Source organism: Amia ocellicauda, chromosome 12 (assembly GCF_036373705.1).
Source record: "Amia ocellicauda isolate fAmiCal2 chromosome 12, fAmiCal2.hap1, whole genome shotgun sequence".
NCBI lineage: Eukaryota > Metazoa > Chordata > Actinopteri > Amiiformes > Amiidae > Amia > Amia ocellicauda.
Genome location: NC_089861.1, coordinates 2279954 through 2296030, shown reverse-complemented (window position 1 = coordinate 2296030; position 16077 = coordinate 2279954). Strand labels below are relative to the sequence as shown.

Genomic DNA, 16077 nt, shown 5'->3' with positions numbered 1-16077 from the left:
AAGTATATGGGATGTATTTTAAATATATTTTAATCCATAATGTATTTTATACATTGAAATTATATGGTGGTTAAGTTCTACGATATATTTGAAACATGAAAAAGACATATATGGATTGCAGACTAAAATATGTCACATAATTGAAGATATATTAAAAAGGAACCACTTTTGGCAGTTGAAAAATACAAGGATCAACAAAGACAATAAAATCTAGCATATAGGACTGTGTATGACCCAAAATATAGAGCAAGTAAAATATACACACACGAACATATTTGTATATTCATTCATATACATATATTTATGTGTGTGCATGCATACTTATTTGAATGTTTTAAGCACAATCTTGTTTTGCGGTCAAATATTTGCAACTAATTGTATTGTGCCCAGAGTTTTGGGCCACAGCTGTATTCTGGGCTCGTGTCTGAGGGGTTTTAGCTGATTAATACTCTGAAAAGCAGACGAGGAGTGTCTCTGATCAGACCGGAGAGTAGAAGACGCCGTGTCGAGATGCCTGTCAATCCCCATGACTCCCTTGGCCTCCATGCTGGATGTGATTCAACACTTGCGTCCTTGTGCAGGTGTGTCACATGCTGCCCTGTCAGCTGGCTGCACACACTTGTGTACGTGTGTCAACAATGGCTGGACAAAACTTAAACAGGGTTAATCCTGGTGGGTTTCACGCAAAATCAGGCCACGTGTCACCTCAGCTCTCACAATAACAGCCCAGAACGTAGGCCGAGGGAAACACAAGAGTCACCACCTTTGACCTGAAAACGAGAACTACAGCATAATAAAATGATCGGTCAAGGAAGAGCTGTGATTTTCATTTTACAGGCAAAACTTGCTAAACTCTTCCATCGGAAACATGACAGAGTGGAAGACGTTAAAGGTGGATTCTGCGAGTGGATTTCGTTTTATAAAAAGGTCTGTGCCACGGGAAACTGTGACATTTTTGCCTGAGTGCAATTAAATGTAATTTCCCTCTGAAGGGCAGAACCTGAGAGAGAGAGAAAAACAGCTCTAAAATAACTCCCGAGCAGCACTGCTAACCCCGAGGACAGCCTTGTGCTTTGTTATGCTGTCTGGCGCTATTTGAGTTATAAAGCGCGAGCGACACAGAGAAGTTAACGGGCTTTCAGCTGTTTCCGCATCAGGGGACGTTATGTTGAATTCCGTCATGAAAAGTTTTATCCTTCAGGATGTATATTTTTTCTGTACCACGTATTAAATGACATCGTTACGACAAGGGCCACCTGCCGTGTTAATCAAGGAAGGAGAATTATGCATTGTGTAGAAGAACATAAGAACATGAGAAAGTGTCCAGTCGAGAGGAGGCCATTCGCCCCATCCTGCTCGTTTGGTGTCCATTAATAACTAAGTGATCAAGGATCCTATCCAGTCTGTTTTTGAATGTTCCCAAATTGTCTCTTCAGCCACATCGCTGGGGAGTTTGTTCAGATTGTGATGCCTCTCTGTGTGAAGAAGTGTCTCCTGTTTTCCAGTTTGAAAAAGGATGCCGTCAATCTTGTCCAAGCAGTGTGAGGGTGTTCCTGCATTTTTTTGATTTGGATCGATTTGGCTTCCGTTTGATGGAAACTGTTATTATCGGGATCTTGAGAGACTGTGATCACCCCAGGAGTGAAAGTAAACGTTGTCTTGAGTGTCGTGCACTTTCCATCATCGACTGTACCGAGACATGGGGAGGAAACTGCTGAGAAAAGCCCAGGGCCATCAGTTTGCTTCATACACAACCAAGAGCTCTATCACACTGACATAGCACACACGGTGCGTGATCATGGCGGTGCGTGGCGTTCCAGCGAAGTCTGGAGAGAAGGCGACACAAGAAGTGGATTTATTCTGATTGCTATTAATAACACCGTGAAAAACCAAAAAGTAATTTAGCAGATGGTTCTCTGTGAGTGTAGAAACACAGCCGAGGCACAAACTGGGACGGCAACAAAAGGAAAACAGTAACAGAGTCGGCAGAGTAACACGGAGAGTACGGTCGAGTGACAGGCATGCATCTGCATCAAAGGGGAGAGAAGACGGCAAAAAGGTCAATGATTAGTTTTAACAAACCAGTCTTGTTGTAGCACAGTCAGGTACCAAAAGGTGTTTAGGTGTATCGTCCCATTGGCCACCATTTTGGATACCCTGGGTCTGTTTAACCCAGGGCACTTTGCATTTGTATGTTGTTTAGTACTGTATATCAGCATTTGGACTGCACTTCTATCTGATAATAGAAAACCTACATGTATATTTCCATGGTTCCTTCTGGAATGTATTCCTGCCTCGTTTTATTTTTTCTGTTTTTATCTTTGCTTTTCGGGTCATATTTTGGGATCCTAAGGGAATCCACAGTATTGCCAGTCATATAGTAAACACTGCAATTCCTTTTGTTTCATGAACAGAACATGTTACTATCCGTGGATGTGGATATTCAAATTATAACAATACAGAAAAAATACCACCTTATCAAGGATTCAGGAGGCAAACTCATTGATTTCTTCATTGTCTCGATTTTTCAAAATACATCCACTGAAAAGCATTTATCTTAATCTTTTTCTTATTCAAACAAGGCTTGAGTGAGATGAATATTTAAAGAGGACAGTTAGTATAAGTTATACATGTGGTCCATTAGTTAATCCAAGCCTGAGGCCAACAAGAGGCCCAAATAGAAATATTCTATTATCCTGTTTTTCATTATTCATTCTCCATCAGTATCCAAATAGATAGTCAATGGAGAGTGTCAATCTTGCCTGAAAAGAAAAGAAATGATTACGGTAGTGTAGGCTGTCCGACTGTGTTCCTCGAGAGCCGCAGTGTGTTGTGTTGTTTTTATCCAAAGCTTTTGCCACAGTGCCGGGCTCTTGAAATAGGCGGGTGCGACGGTGATTGATTTAACAGGGCAGGAGTGTGAAGACAAAAGAGAACTGAAAACCAAACCCTGGCTCCTTGTTGAGCTGAACTACACAGTGTGAACACACCCCTCTCTACACAAACAGCTGCTCAAGATAAGACAGACAAAGACAAAAATGGCAACCAGTCCCAAACAGGAGTCAAACGTCCATGAACCAAAAGTTCATAACAAGGTCCTCTCTGTTGTAGTTTGCTATCTCACTGCTGTTCTCACCTCCTCACCCTCTCTAATGTTATCTGTAACTTTTTGACTCCATAGCTGTAGTTATGCAGCTGTGCAAAACGTTGGTCAACATAATTTATTTTGAGTTCCATGTTTATTTTGCAATGTACAGAATTGTGCAGCGTAGTTCTTGCTGTAATATCTTACTATGATATAAGAACATATGTTTCCAATCGAGAGGAGGCCATCCGCCCCATCGTGCTCGTTTGGTGTCCATTAATAACTAAGTGATCAAGGATCCTATCCAGTCTGTTTTTGAATGTTCCCAAATTGTCTCTTCAGCCACATCGCTGGGGAGTTTGTTCAGATTGTGACGCCTCTCTGTGTGAAGAAGTGTCTCCTGTTTTCTGTCTTGAATGCCTTGAAGCCCAATTTCCATTTGTGTCCCCGGGTGCGTGTGTCCCTGCTGATCTGGAAAAGCTCCTCTGGGTTGATGTGGTCGATGCCTTTCATGATTTTGAAGACTTGGATCAAGTCCCCACGTAGTCTCCTCTGTTCCAGGGTGAAAAGGTTCAGGTCCTCAGTCTCTCAGTAGGACATTCCCTTCAGACCTGGAATAAGTCTGGTTGCTCTGCTCTGAACTGCCTGAGCAGTGTGGTGTAAAGCATGGCCACAAATATCACCACGTACAAGTTTTAATGTTTGTTTTTTGGTTTATGTTTGTATTTGTATATGTTTATAACCCTCTCTGAGGTTAAATACAGAGTTTCCACTTAGTCCAAAACCCAACCAGACTGAAATGCATTTGAGTATTAGTCAGTCAGTCACAGAGTTTGGGCCCAGTTGCCACCCTTGCCACCTCTCCGATGCTGTGATTGAGGCTGGAGAATTGGTTTTGTGGCCGCAGAGAGTTCACTGAGTGGGAATAAAGACCTCTAGGGCTGAGAGCGTTCAGTACACCAGAGAGAGACAGTAATCCACGGTGAGATACTGCAAAAGGAAGCGACTAAAAAATAATCTGCAAAAGCATCTCAGGAGAAACGTAGACCTGTACTTTTCCTCAGCACTTTCTGAAAGCCTTCAAGAGTTCTTCACTGCGTGTCAGATGTTACCTCTGCTGTACGCTGACAGTGAAGGTGACATCCTCAGCCTCGTTTTTCCCCAATGGAGACACTTCCTCCTGCAGACACCTTACGAGCTTTTTATACCACTCGGGCACAAGTCGTCTGAGTCATTGTGTAGACCTGTCAGGCAGTCTCACTCCCTAGGCGCCAGTGCAGGTCTGCCTCATACAACCAAAGGAGCAGCTTTTAAACTCTGACAACTCTGTCATGTAACGTCAACCTGACTTTAAGAGCCAGGAACGGCTGAAAGAGGATTTGAAATCAGGCGTCTACTCATTTCCATTACATTTCTGCTACATATCTTCATATTCCACATATCCTTATTAAGAAGACCCATATTGATCATATTCTGAATACGATTTTTAATTCGTATTCCCGAGGCTGAGTTTTCAACTAGGAGTAGGACATTAGTAGCTACTATGCTACTACTACATACATTGCTTGTGTACTTGTCTGTTCACACTGAGGTGTATAAAGTGTACTGATGTACTTTATATCATACTAAAGGTCCGTTGACATGTAGGGTGAACCGGAGGGGAGTTTTTAAACTAAACTTCAGATTTTCTCTCTTCTGTAACTCCTGTACAAAAAATAAAAGTCTTAATTGAGTTGTGCTGCAAGTGCGGAACCTAATTATACAGCAAAGCTCCCAAGTAATTAGAAATTTCAAATAATTCATTACCCTCCCTCAAGTCATTATTAATCTGCTTTTGCATCAAAATGAAAGGGGACCCAATTATTTACAGGCAATTTGGAAATTATCATAAACCTCCCCCTGACTGGAGGAATTCCAGAACCAATTAAATGATTTTGGGATAGAAACTGGGGCTGGATACAAAACCGAAACTTTTAAGCTGGAGAAAATATGTTTTTGCTTCTTTTTTTCGTGTTTGCTGTTTAGAGGGGTTTTTGTGTGCTTTTCCAGTCAGTGAGATATTCACAAGGACGCTGTATTTCTGTGCCGCTGATGTAATGGCCGGCGCTCAGTGCTTCTCTGAGTCGTCCTCTGTGTTCGGTTAATTTGTGTGAGGTCGAGGAACTGACACAGATAACCAACCCCCATGCTGGCTTATGTCTAAATCTTACTGAGATTTGGGCGGCTTGCCATATGCATCCATTATGATTTTTAGTAAGCAGAGATTGATGGTAATAGTGATCATCTGTCAGGTATTTGCTGATGGAAAATTATATATATATATCTATATATATATATATATGTATAATCTAGTGTTTATATTTAAATCCACTATAATATTAGTATCAGTTGACAGTATTTTCAGATAAAGACTATGACAAGAGCCTCAATAAAAACACCCACTACACACAAAAGAGCTAATCACACAATACACAGATTTTCTTGGGAATATTTTAACCAGTAAAGACAAATATAATGTATTCTTGTACATTATTACATTATATGATTGCATTACGACCAGAACCACACACACACACACACACACACACACACACACACACACAATTTGGAACCCATTCTGCTTTTATTAAAATACATTTTCAAATAAAATATACATATAGTAAATTAATCTGTGCTGTCCAGGTTTAGTTAGATCAATATGGTGCAAAGGTGTTAAAAACTGTCACAAGCTTCCTGTCAGTGACTACCAGTTATTTACCAGGGTTATTCTGTGAAATTCAACATCTGCCTCTGCCTATTTTCTCCCAGTGGTTTTAGTGGTATTTTTAATGCTCAAAATGCCTTGTATGCTCTTGTACCTCTGACTCGAAGTTTGTTCTGGACACAGCCCTGAGCGCTGCACCTGGACAGCCCCACAGACCGCCACAACACTGGTCACCTGACACAGCGCATTTCTGTTTAATTGTCCTTAAATATAACATACCCCCATCTAACAATGGTTTGGTCTAGGATCTACAGTAGCTCATTTTTGTTTTCAGGTGGGTTAAATGTAACAAAACTATTAAAAACAATTAGTTTTGCACCAGTAGCATTTCAGTGTCCATTTCAGAGTTGACACAGTTGCTCTGGTGTGGGGAAGGAATGGTATTACTAGGCCTGTTTAATTGTTAAATCCTGATAAATATCTGCATGGGAGGTTTCTATAACTACGGATGAGTCTTCCTCTTCAGTGTCTTTATAATAATAACATTTTGGTCCTAATTTTTGTTAGAAAGTAATTTACTGATGAGTAAGGTCAGTTCATGCATTTTGTATTTGCTGTAACATAATTAACAACCAATGTATGCACAGAATGTTGGCAGGCAGCCCCTATAAATTATCTTAATTTAATTAATGGTAGAATTTGCATTGCAGTTGCTGGTCTTATTTGTGAGTTAAACTCTCAGACACTGTGGAAAATCAGACCCCAGATGCTTTAAAATGCAGTTGAACTCAGTTCTCAATAAAACATATTGTTGGTTCAGAAGAGAAAAACAATTGCAGCAGCAGCGTCGTCAGCCTGGTTAGGTTCATTAAACAGGCGCCAGTGTTCAGTGTAACTTACTGCAGTGTCTCAGGAATACTTTTAACTCATACTTCATCTGGAGGAAAGGGATTTATTCTTCCAGACTCAATTAATCCTGCTGTAACACACGCATGGGCCGGGAAGTAAAGGTTTAACCCGAGACCTCTGATTCTGAAGGAGCACACGTACGTTTCCTGCCTCTAGAGAAAATGATATATTGTGAGTCTGAACGTACATTTTTCTCGTAATGCCTGAGAGCTTTTGATGCTATTGATTCAATACTGCCTTATTTACAGACAATCACGGCTAACGGAGCTGACAAACCGGACGATCCCTGCTCTCGTTCAGCGTAGGTGGTTTGATAGTCGCTCATTATTCCAAGAGCCTCACTAAACAGTTTCCCGAAGAATCCTAGACAATCACGACAGCATGGTTTGTCAGTCTGTTCCTGTTGGGAGTTCTTTTCCACATTTTGAGTGATTCAGTTCAAATGGTATTGTCTCCCCCTCATTTCTTCTGAGCAAAAGAGAAAGAGGGCCAGAGTCAAATAAAACTTTGACGCACCTGCCAATAGAAAACTAGGAACCTGTCATCAGTGGCGGCTTGTTTTGTCAGATGCTTCTTTCTTCTTTTGTTGTCAAGTACAGGTTCATGGTTAGCTGTTAGCGTTGATTTATTCATACCCCTAGATAATTTCAATTCTGTGTAAATAAGAACATAAGAAAGTGTCCAATGGAGACGAGGCCATGCGCCCATGGTGTCCATTAATAACTGAGTGATCCAAGGATCCTATCCAGTCTGTTTTTGAATGTTCCCAAATTGTCTCTTCAGCCACATTCAGCCACACAGATTGTGAGCCCAATTTCCATTTGTGTCCCGGGTCCGTGTCCCTGCAGATCTGAAATGACGTTTCATTAGTCCTGGGCTAATGCAAGGTGTGACCTTGTTGTAATATCACTGCCTGTAAGTTCAATGGAGCAGACTTTCCCGGTCTGTCCTGGCCTCTCATTGGCCCAGCGATACCGATGAGTCATGGAAGTCTCCGCACTGCCGTTCCCAGGCGCGGCGCTCCGGGCGCGAGGCTGCCTCTTCTTCCACCCATTTTCTTGTTGCTTCCTCGTAGGAATCTGCATTTAGTTGCATCGAGTGTAATTGCCTTTGACACGTCCCCCTTCAGGTTTTGAAGCCGGTCCAGTTTCCTCTTGCCTCTCCTGGCTGCTGCCACAGCGCTGGCCGTCCCCACTAAACGCGCGTCACATGCTGATCTAACAGGTTCGCTCAATACAGCACAAGTCAAGGTCAGTCAATTTCACTAGCGCCTCCGGAGCCATCGCATTACAATTTAATTTATTCAACGGTAAATAGATCATGTTTATTTTTAATTTCCCCCCACTGTGTGCAATGACTGGATTTTTTTTAATTTATCGTGTATCGGCCAAATATTGCATTAGTCCAGAATCTTGGGGCCACGTAACTGTCATTACCTCATCTCCATTTCAATAGACTGCCTGGTTCAAAGTCTTCCTGAGGAGTAATCTCCAGCCAGCCCCGTCCACAATGTCTTTTCAATACATTATCACTCACTAATGGTGAAAGCACACGATTTCATTTTCCCAGAAAAATGTATCTGGCAAAGGCCAAGTGCTCTACTTCAACACTTTTACAAAGAAGACATGGATTTTGTAGTTTCCACACAGGAAACTTAATTGAGATCCTTTTCCTTCCTTCCACTGGAGTTTATCTGGATCTTTGTTTTCCCAAATCCTCCTCTTCCTGTGCGGAGTGAATGTGGACCGCTTTTACCATATTGCTGTGCGAGAAAACAGTTACTGATTGCGACAGACGCCACCCAGCGAGGGTCAAGAAGGATCCAGAGAAGTATCGATCGTGGGAGGAGAACTGTTTTTTTATAGCTGACCTTTAAACAAGACACACGAAGACTGCAACGCAAACAAATCACAAATAACCATAAATAGGATCGATGAGAGTATCGGCCCTTTTCAAACCTGAACCCAACAGTTCGGTGGCAGAGGAGAGACAGCTTAGGCAAAAGGTGAAGCACAAGCACACTATGAATTATCGGTAGTGCGGGGAGACCAACTCCCAAGACAAATATTGAAAAATCACTAAAAAACCTAAGAGATAGGAGGCCAACTATAACCTCAGATTAGAGAACTGTCATTGACTACCCGTCTAAATCTAAAACATTATTGAATAGATAACAGTTGTTGAATTTTAGATAACAAAATTAATGAAGAATAATACATTCATCAATTCTAATGCAAATTGATATAGGAAGATGAAATGTGTTATTATTTCAAAAAGACAATAGGTTAGAGAAAGAGAAAGAAAGGAAGCTCACAGTAGGAGTCTGTTAGTATCAGATTACAATGTTTAATTAAAAGCACTGCTGGAATAAGATTTAGGTGTAATTAATAACTGTATCTATATGAAATGAAAAGGTTTCACTTTGTTCATAATAAAAATAAATATAAACATATCTGGGAATTTATATCACCTGTTCTGTGTCTCACACACATGACTAAGAGCTAAACCTTGTGTATAAAACGTGTACCAGATTCACAACAGTCCTGCTGCTTATTAAACACCAGGCTGATCTTTCGGAGCAGCAGCAATAACAGATGGTGTCCCTGATCACTGCATGTATCTGCTTTACGATGTGTGAGGCTACAGTTCCTGTAGCTAGGAGTTCCCTCATGTGCACGACACCCCGGTTCGGGGAATGACTTCGATCAGCTTGTCTCAGGGTAAAATAGTGCACCATGAAGCTCTGAGCACTTTGTCTTCAGTTTATATTACTGCTCTGAGGGCTACGGAGTTTCAATTAGCGCAATAACTTTGTACGGATTTACATTAATACTTGTTAAGTATTTTATTTATATTATTTATTAAGTATACGGGCACAGAGTCCTTGAGTAATATCATTGATACATTGTTAGCAACTCTCAGAAATCAGGAACAAAACACCTCTTATAAGAAATATGCGGACATTCCTCAATATGGAATAAAAAGAATACCAACATCATGCATATCCCACGATCCCAGTCACAAGTGGAATACAACCATGCGTGTTTTTCTCCAGTCTTCTCTTGGTTCCTGTAGCTTTTTACTTTGATGCAGAACATCCCCCGTGGGCATCCCAGGCTCTTCGACTGGAGTTTGTGACATCACACAAGAGGCCTGTATCTGTGCCCTGTCAAAAACAATCCCCTTTTATAGCAGTTAAGATAATAATACGTGCTTCGTGTGCGGGCGGTCATTTGATTCTGTTCCCCGATGCATGAGGTTAATGACATTACATCCAGACACAGATCCAGTTTGCTGAGTTGGGCGGCAGTTGAAAGATGTTGGGATCATGAGTTGCTGTTAACGTGAACGTTCCCAAGTGGTGTCCCCTGCCAAACAAAGGGTAAAACTTAGTGAAGCCAAGTTAAAATACTGGTGCTGAATCTCTACAGTGGACTACGAACACTAGTGTGGTCTTTTTATTGTGTTTGTATGCTAACTAACATGACTTCTAGTACAGCTCAGTGCAGGTGAGACGGTGTAGACTCTCCGGATTAACGCCTACAATCTTAAACCTGTCTGAACGTTCAAAATCTTAGAGAACAAAAACTGACAGCGCTCCAGTCTTGACCCCAGAAGCTGTCAATACCAGGATACAAAAGCAATCAGCTCACCTGGGATCCCAAATGGCTGCAGCCAACTCCTAATTGGACATTTCATCAGCTGTGCAATGCACTGCAGTGACTCTCAAGGGCACTGTGGGCACATCCATTGTCTTGGCCTCCTATCAGCCTCTCGCTTTAACCCAACTTGGTAAGCGACAGTTCATCAGAGAAAGCCTGCCTTTAGCACAATAAATCGCACACTTCGTCGCCAACATCTCAGTTCATCAGGAGAGGTTGAATTCCCTAATGAGAGCCTCATTTCTCTCACAGCCAGTGCGACAGATTATTAAGCTAATGGAGTGCATTACACGCCCATGACATCCTTGAATGTGTTGTCACCTTGTGATAGCTGATACGGAGATCCATCGTGGGGCTCACACAGATGTCTCTCTGTCATTGAACCTTCGTTTCTTCTATTTTTTGTGACGAGCATTGGCTGCAACATGATGTGATTATCCCTTTGTATTCTCCCGAAAGAACAAAAAGCCCCGATTCCCAGACCACTTTCAGAAATGGATGAAAGCTCTCGCTACGTGTCCTTCAGAGGTATGAAAGGGAACCGGATGCATTGACAAGAATGTAAAAGAAAGACAGGGAGTGGAGGGACTGGAATCACAAAGAACTGAAAGCGTTTGAATGAACTGTGAACTAAATCACACAGCTATATTCATTTCTAACATATAGAGATAGATAGATAGTTGGATAGATACGTTTTGCAAATGTACGGGGGCTCGTTGTATAACAACCTCACTGCAATGATGTCACCCCTCTGAACTCAGTGTATGAATCCCCCACGTAAGAGAGCAGTCTTTTGGTGTAATGGGTTCATGGCGCGAATAGGTGGCCGGCCTGCATGTGCTACAGACGCTATACCACAAGACTTACTTTCAATTCCTTTTTCCTTTTTTCTGTTATAATATATGGTGTTAAAAACCACAGCCACAATATCAACAACAGCATAAATTAACATGACCGCCTTTAGAGGGTAGAAAACATCACTGGCTTTGTCATTGACCCTCACCAACATTTTTCTACACGTAAAGAGTAATGGACCCTTTCAGACCTTGTTCCACTGGGACCTGTCGTGTTCAGAGACCGGGCCGACGTGTGTCCCTGGGCTGGCAGAGTCTGCGTCTGGCCTCCGCTGTGCACGCAAACAAGCCCTTTGTGTGTATTCCCCACTGCCGAATTACCCCAGAATGGCAAGCATTGCCTTGCTTGTGTGATGTCAGGTCTATATTGTTTTAAAGCCATGATTGGTGGTCTGTGTTGGTTCAAATGAGAGCAGTCTGTAGGTTTGGAGGCTGTATTAGCTGGGGATTTGTGCGTGTGTGTGCGTGTGTGTGTCTGGTCATATATCCTGCAGTGCAAAGTAACACTGCAATGATACTGTGTGAAATAATCAACACAACAAAGGGATATAACCGAGGAAAGAAAGAGGGTGCGTAATATAATTTCATTAGGTTTGATTTAATGCTCTTAGTATCGAATCCGTTAATTAAAAACTACAACAACGCAGAACAGGAACTGATATGTAAATCTCCAGTTGAACATTTCCTCCATTGTGTTCTGACATGAGAGTATAATGCTGGTATTTGAGTCTTTCCTTTTTCTAAATCTGTATGATGTTTCGGTTTTGTTTTGTTGAAGGATTTTCGTTCCGTTGCTTAGAAATCAATTATATACTTCCCTGCAGCTCATAATCCCGAAGCTTCAACCAATCAAATTCATTCCTGATGTCAATTCCTCCATCGTCATTTCCTGTGCCACGTGCTTGTTCTACAGACCGTATTGAGAGAGATTCATCATGGATTTGTCCGTTTTTCTTTTCAACGAATTGCGTGGATGGAAATAAGTATTTTCCAATGCTGCGGCATGATGCACGTCTCTGCCTGGTGTGGTTGGCCTGTCAGCGGTGCATCACAATGTTTGTAGACTCTCGATAGATAATACACCTTCCTTTGGTTTCCGGAAAAAAGTGCATAGATCTCAGAGGGAAAGTTGGTTGAATGAGCAGTGAGGATTATGTTCTGGAGAATGAGCTGAGCAATGTCTTTGGACATAAAATCAAACAAGGAAAAATAGCTTATAAAACACATTTAAAGTGTTTGACAGCTCCACACGTTATGAGAATAAATTCATCTGTAGCACCTATATGCTTTTCAAATGGATGTTTTTATTGTACCAAGTGACTGGGAACGTGGCCAACTGTGATTTAATCAATTATGTGTTGTAAAAATACTGGCCCAACAAAGCGCTTATTTATGGTTCTCTTGGCAGCAAGAAAAGGGAATTACGGCTTCTCCCTCACTATTACAAATCTCGAAGATCATCTCGGCCCGCCGGATTATGAAGCACTTTTTCTTTCCGTTTGTTTAGTTTGCCTCTTTTGTTTGTTGGCTTTGTCCACCGATACGTGCCTGTTTGGCTTAATGTTTGGAACGTCCAGTTGTTGCATCATATTAATGTGATATAATTGATGTGAAAAGCACATTTGAAAATGCAAATTTATACTGTCGTTCTGGTTATAGCGTAACACTAAAAGATCCTTGCGTCTTTGACAGATATTTATTTGTGTGCATGTGTGTGTGTGTTTGTTTGTCTGTATTAAATATGAACACCCTACATTTGGAATAATGTTATTCACCGATTCATTTAGATTATCTATAATTGCTCATGAAACTACATATTTATCAACAGTTTTCAGCACAGATTGTGCCGGGAGAAAGTGATAAACATTCCAGTTGTCTGAATTGAGTTGACCGCCACTGCCATTGAAATCAGGACAGTGTTGGTCAATAAGTGATAAATAAGTAAATCAGGAAATAGGCAAGAGGTAAACAGACATGACCTCCAGTCCTCAGTGTGAGGAATACACCGATCAGCCATAACATTATGACCAGCTGCCTAATATTGTGTAGATCCCCCTTTTGCCAACAAAACAGCCCTGACCCGTCGAGGCATGGACTCCACTAGACCTCTGAAGGTGTGCTGTGGTATCTGGCACCAAGACGTCAGCAGCAGATCCTTTAAGTCCTGTAAGTTGCGAGGTGGGGCCTCCATGGATCGGACTTGTTTGTCCAGCACATCCCACAGATGCTCGATTGGATTGAGATCTGGGGAATTTGGAGGCCAAGTCAACACCTTGAACTCGTGATTCATCAGACCAGGCCACCTTCTTCCATTGCTCCGTGGTCCAGTTCTGATGCTCACGTGCCCATTGTAGGCGCTTTCGGCAGTGGACAGGGGTCAGCATGGGCACCCTGACGGGTCTGTGGCTACGCAGCCCCATACGCAACAAACTGCGATGCACTGTGTGTTCTGACACCTTTCTATCAGAACCAGCATTCACTTTTTCAGCAATTTGAGCTACAGTAGCTCGTCTGTTGGATCAGACCACACGGACCAGCCTTCGCTCCCCACGTGCATCAATGAGCCTTGGCCGCCCATGACCCTGTGGCCGTTTCACCGCTTTTCCTTCCTTGGACACATTTGATAGGTACTGACCACTGCAGACCGGGAACAGCCCACAAGAGCTGCAGTTTTGGAGATGCTCTGACCCAGTCATCTAGCCATCACAATTTGGCCCTTGTCAAAGTCTCTCAGATCCTTACGCTGCCCATTTTTCCTGCTTTTAACACATCAACTTTGAGGACAAAATGTTCACTTGCTGCCTAATATATCCCACCCACTGACAGGTGCCATGATAACGAGATTATCAGTGTTATTCACTTCACCTGTCAGTGCTCATCATGTTAAGGCTGAATGGTGTATAATCCTATTCTGGAAGTGATTGTGCGCTATTGTGCGACTGTTCTGTTCAGGTGACGAGCTTGCCCATTCTGGAACAAGGTAGCTAAATATTTCAGGATTGGATTCCTGCAGCATTCGTCTCCTCCAATGGATGCACTTCAGGCACAGTTTACATGGGTATCCTTACAGGTCTTTACAGCATGTTTCATCAACCCACTGCAGAGTCATCTAATTTAATGTGATCATTTGTCTAGTTCAATTTCATTGCTGTGTCCTCTGAGCAAAGTGGCTTTCATGCAGTCACACAGTCACTTTTCCTAGCAGCAGAACTGTGTCTGCACATACATTTCTTGTGGCACTGCTTAGCCTTGATGTGATTATTGAAGATCTTTCTTAAAATAGACACTTGACTGCTGCTGCTACTGTAAAAAAAGCGATATAATCTTTTGTCTCTAGTCACCGTGTTAATGCGTTTCCACAGAGTGTATTTTTAAGATCCGAGATGTCAACGTTCACATTTGCGATAAGGGACCGGCCTCGTTTGTTCTACAGAGATCCTGGTGAGATAGGGATTCACACGGTAACAAAGGATTACTCACAGATCCTGTTTTAATAAGCATTGAGTCTTCAAAATCTCAAAGAGTAGAGTTTAACCAAACACACCATGAAAGGGAATGAAATATACACTCAGGTATAATAAAAAGGTATATAATCAATCCACAGAAACAGGAAAATCGCTTAGAAGAGGTTACATACCCCGAGAAACTAATTTCTAATGCACTTCAGTTTCTGTTGGCTTCTATGATGTAAACAAAGGCCAGAGGCTGAAGCACTCTGGCTCCAGACAAATTAAAAGTTTAACTGGCCCACCAATCACAGCAGGGTGAGCCGTGGCGGTGGTTTTCATGAGACAGAAATCATGGAACAAAACTCCGTCTCCGGTTATTGGAATTTATATTTGCGATTGATGGCCGGGTCAAAGTTTTGGTTTGCACTGGAGCCACTGAGACACCAGAGTAGGAATAACAAAGACCTCCAGAAGTTGGTATGAACTGCGGTTTAACAAATACAAACTGCAAGAGAGAGCTGGGTAATGTGTAAAACTGCTGGCTGGTGCTCAGTAGAGGAAATTAGAAATGTAATCTTGCTTATTGTCCATTGTTATTACTTTTTGATCATTAAATATGTTATGACAGCAGTAAATATTTAAACTGAGGGTGTTGCATAATGTGAGCAAGTCATTAACATAATTATTATAAGCTGAGGTACTGTTGAGTTCAAAACTTGACATGGTTGTCTGGTTGATTTCATTTGAAGCAAAAAAGTAAATAGTTAAATGTTAATAGTTATGAACCCTAGCAGCTGGACAAACTCACAGTAAGACAGTAAAGGAAAGAAAAGTCCGGTAGAGTTCGGTGCACAGTACATCGTATGTTTCCCACTATTTGAAAAGCTTATTCCAGTTAAACGATGGTTACCAATAGGGTGACGAGTCACAGCCTGACTGTCCAATCAGTTCGATCGATCGTGACCAGCGTATATATGTGTCTATAAATATATTCGCAATGTCGTTTATTTTGACGAGGCAGCTCTAAAGTCTCCACCTGTAGTTAATGTGCAGTCGTGGCTGAAAGTGAGGGCGGCCTTCATTCGAGACAGCTGTGCTCACTCTCATTCATTTAGACTGATCGTTCTCGATGTCTTTTCAGAGTCTGTCACACTGTGATCCGGCTCTTTATTTTCCTTGGGAGCCAAAAGTGTTTTCAGGACAGATATCTTGTGTTCCGGATAAAAATGTTCAATCTTAAATCACAGTGTTTCCCAAGGCAGGACAGACGTTCATTTAAAATAATCTACAGTTTCTGCAGTTTAGCAGATGTCTCCTTTATGTCAAATGATCTAAGTGTTAATTGATAGAATATGGTGTGAAGTTGCAGCACCGCCACTGAATTTGATTGTGATTATTTCAGTGTTTACTTTTC

General features: G+C 41.8%; 1 protein-coding gene across 2 annotated transcripts in view; it reads left to right on the top strand.

Annotated features, from left to right (window-relative positions):
• spock3 (SPARC (osteonectin), cwcv and kazal like domains proteoglycan 3) overlaps window positions 1–16077 on the top strand; it is a 60788-nt gene that overhangs the window by 5962 nt on the left and 38749 nt on the right. The window lies entirely within an intron of this gene.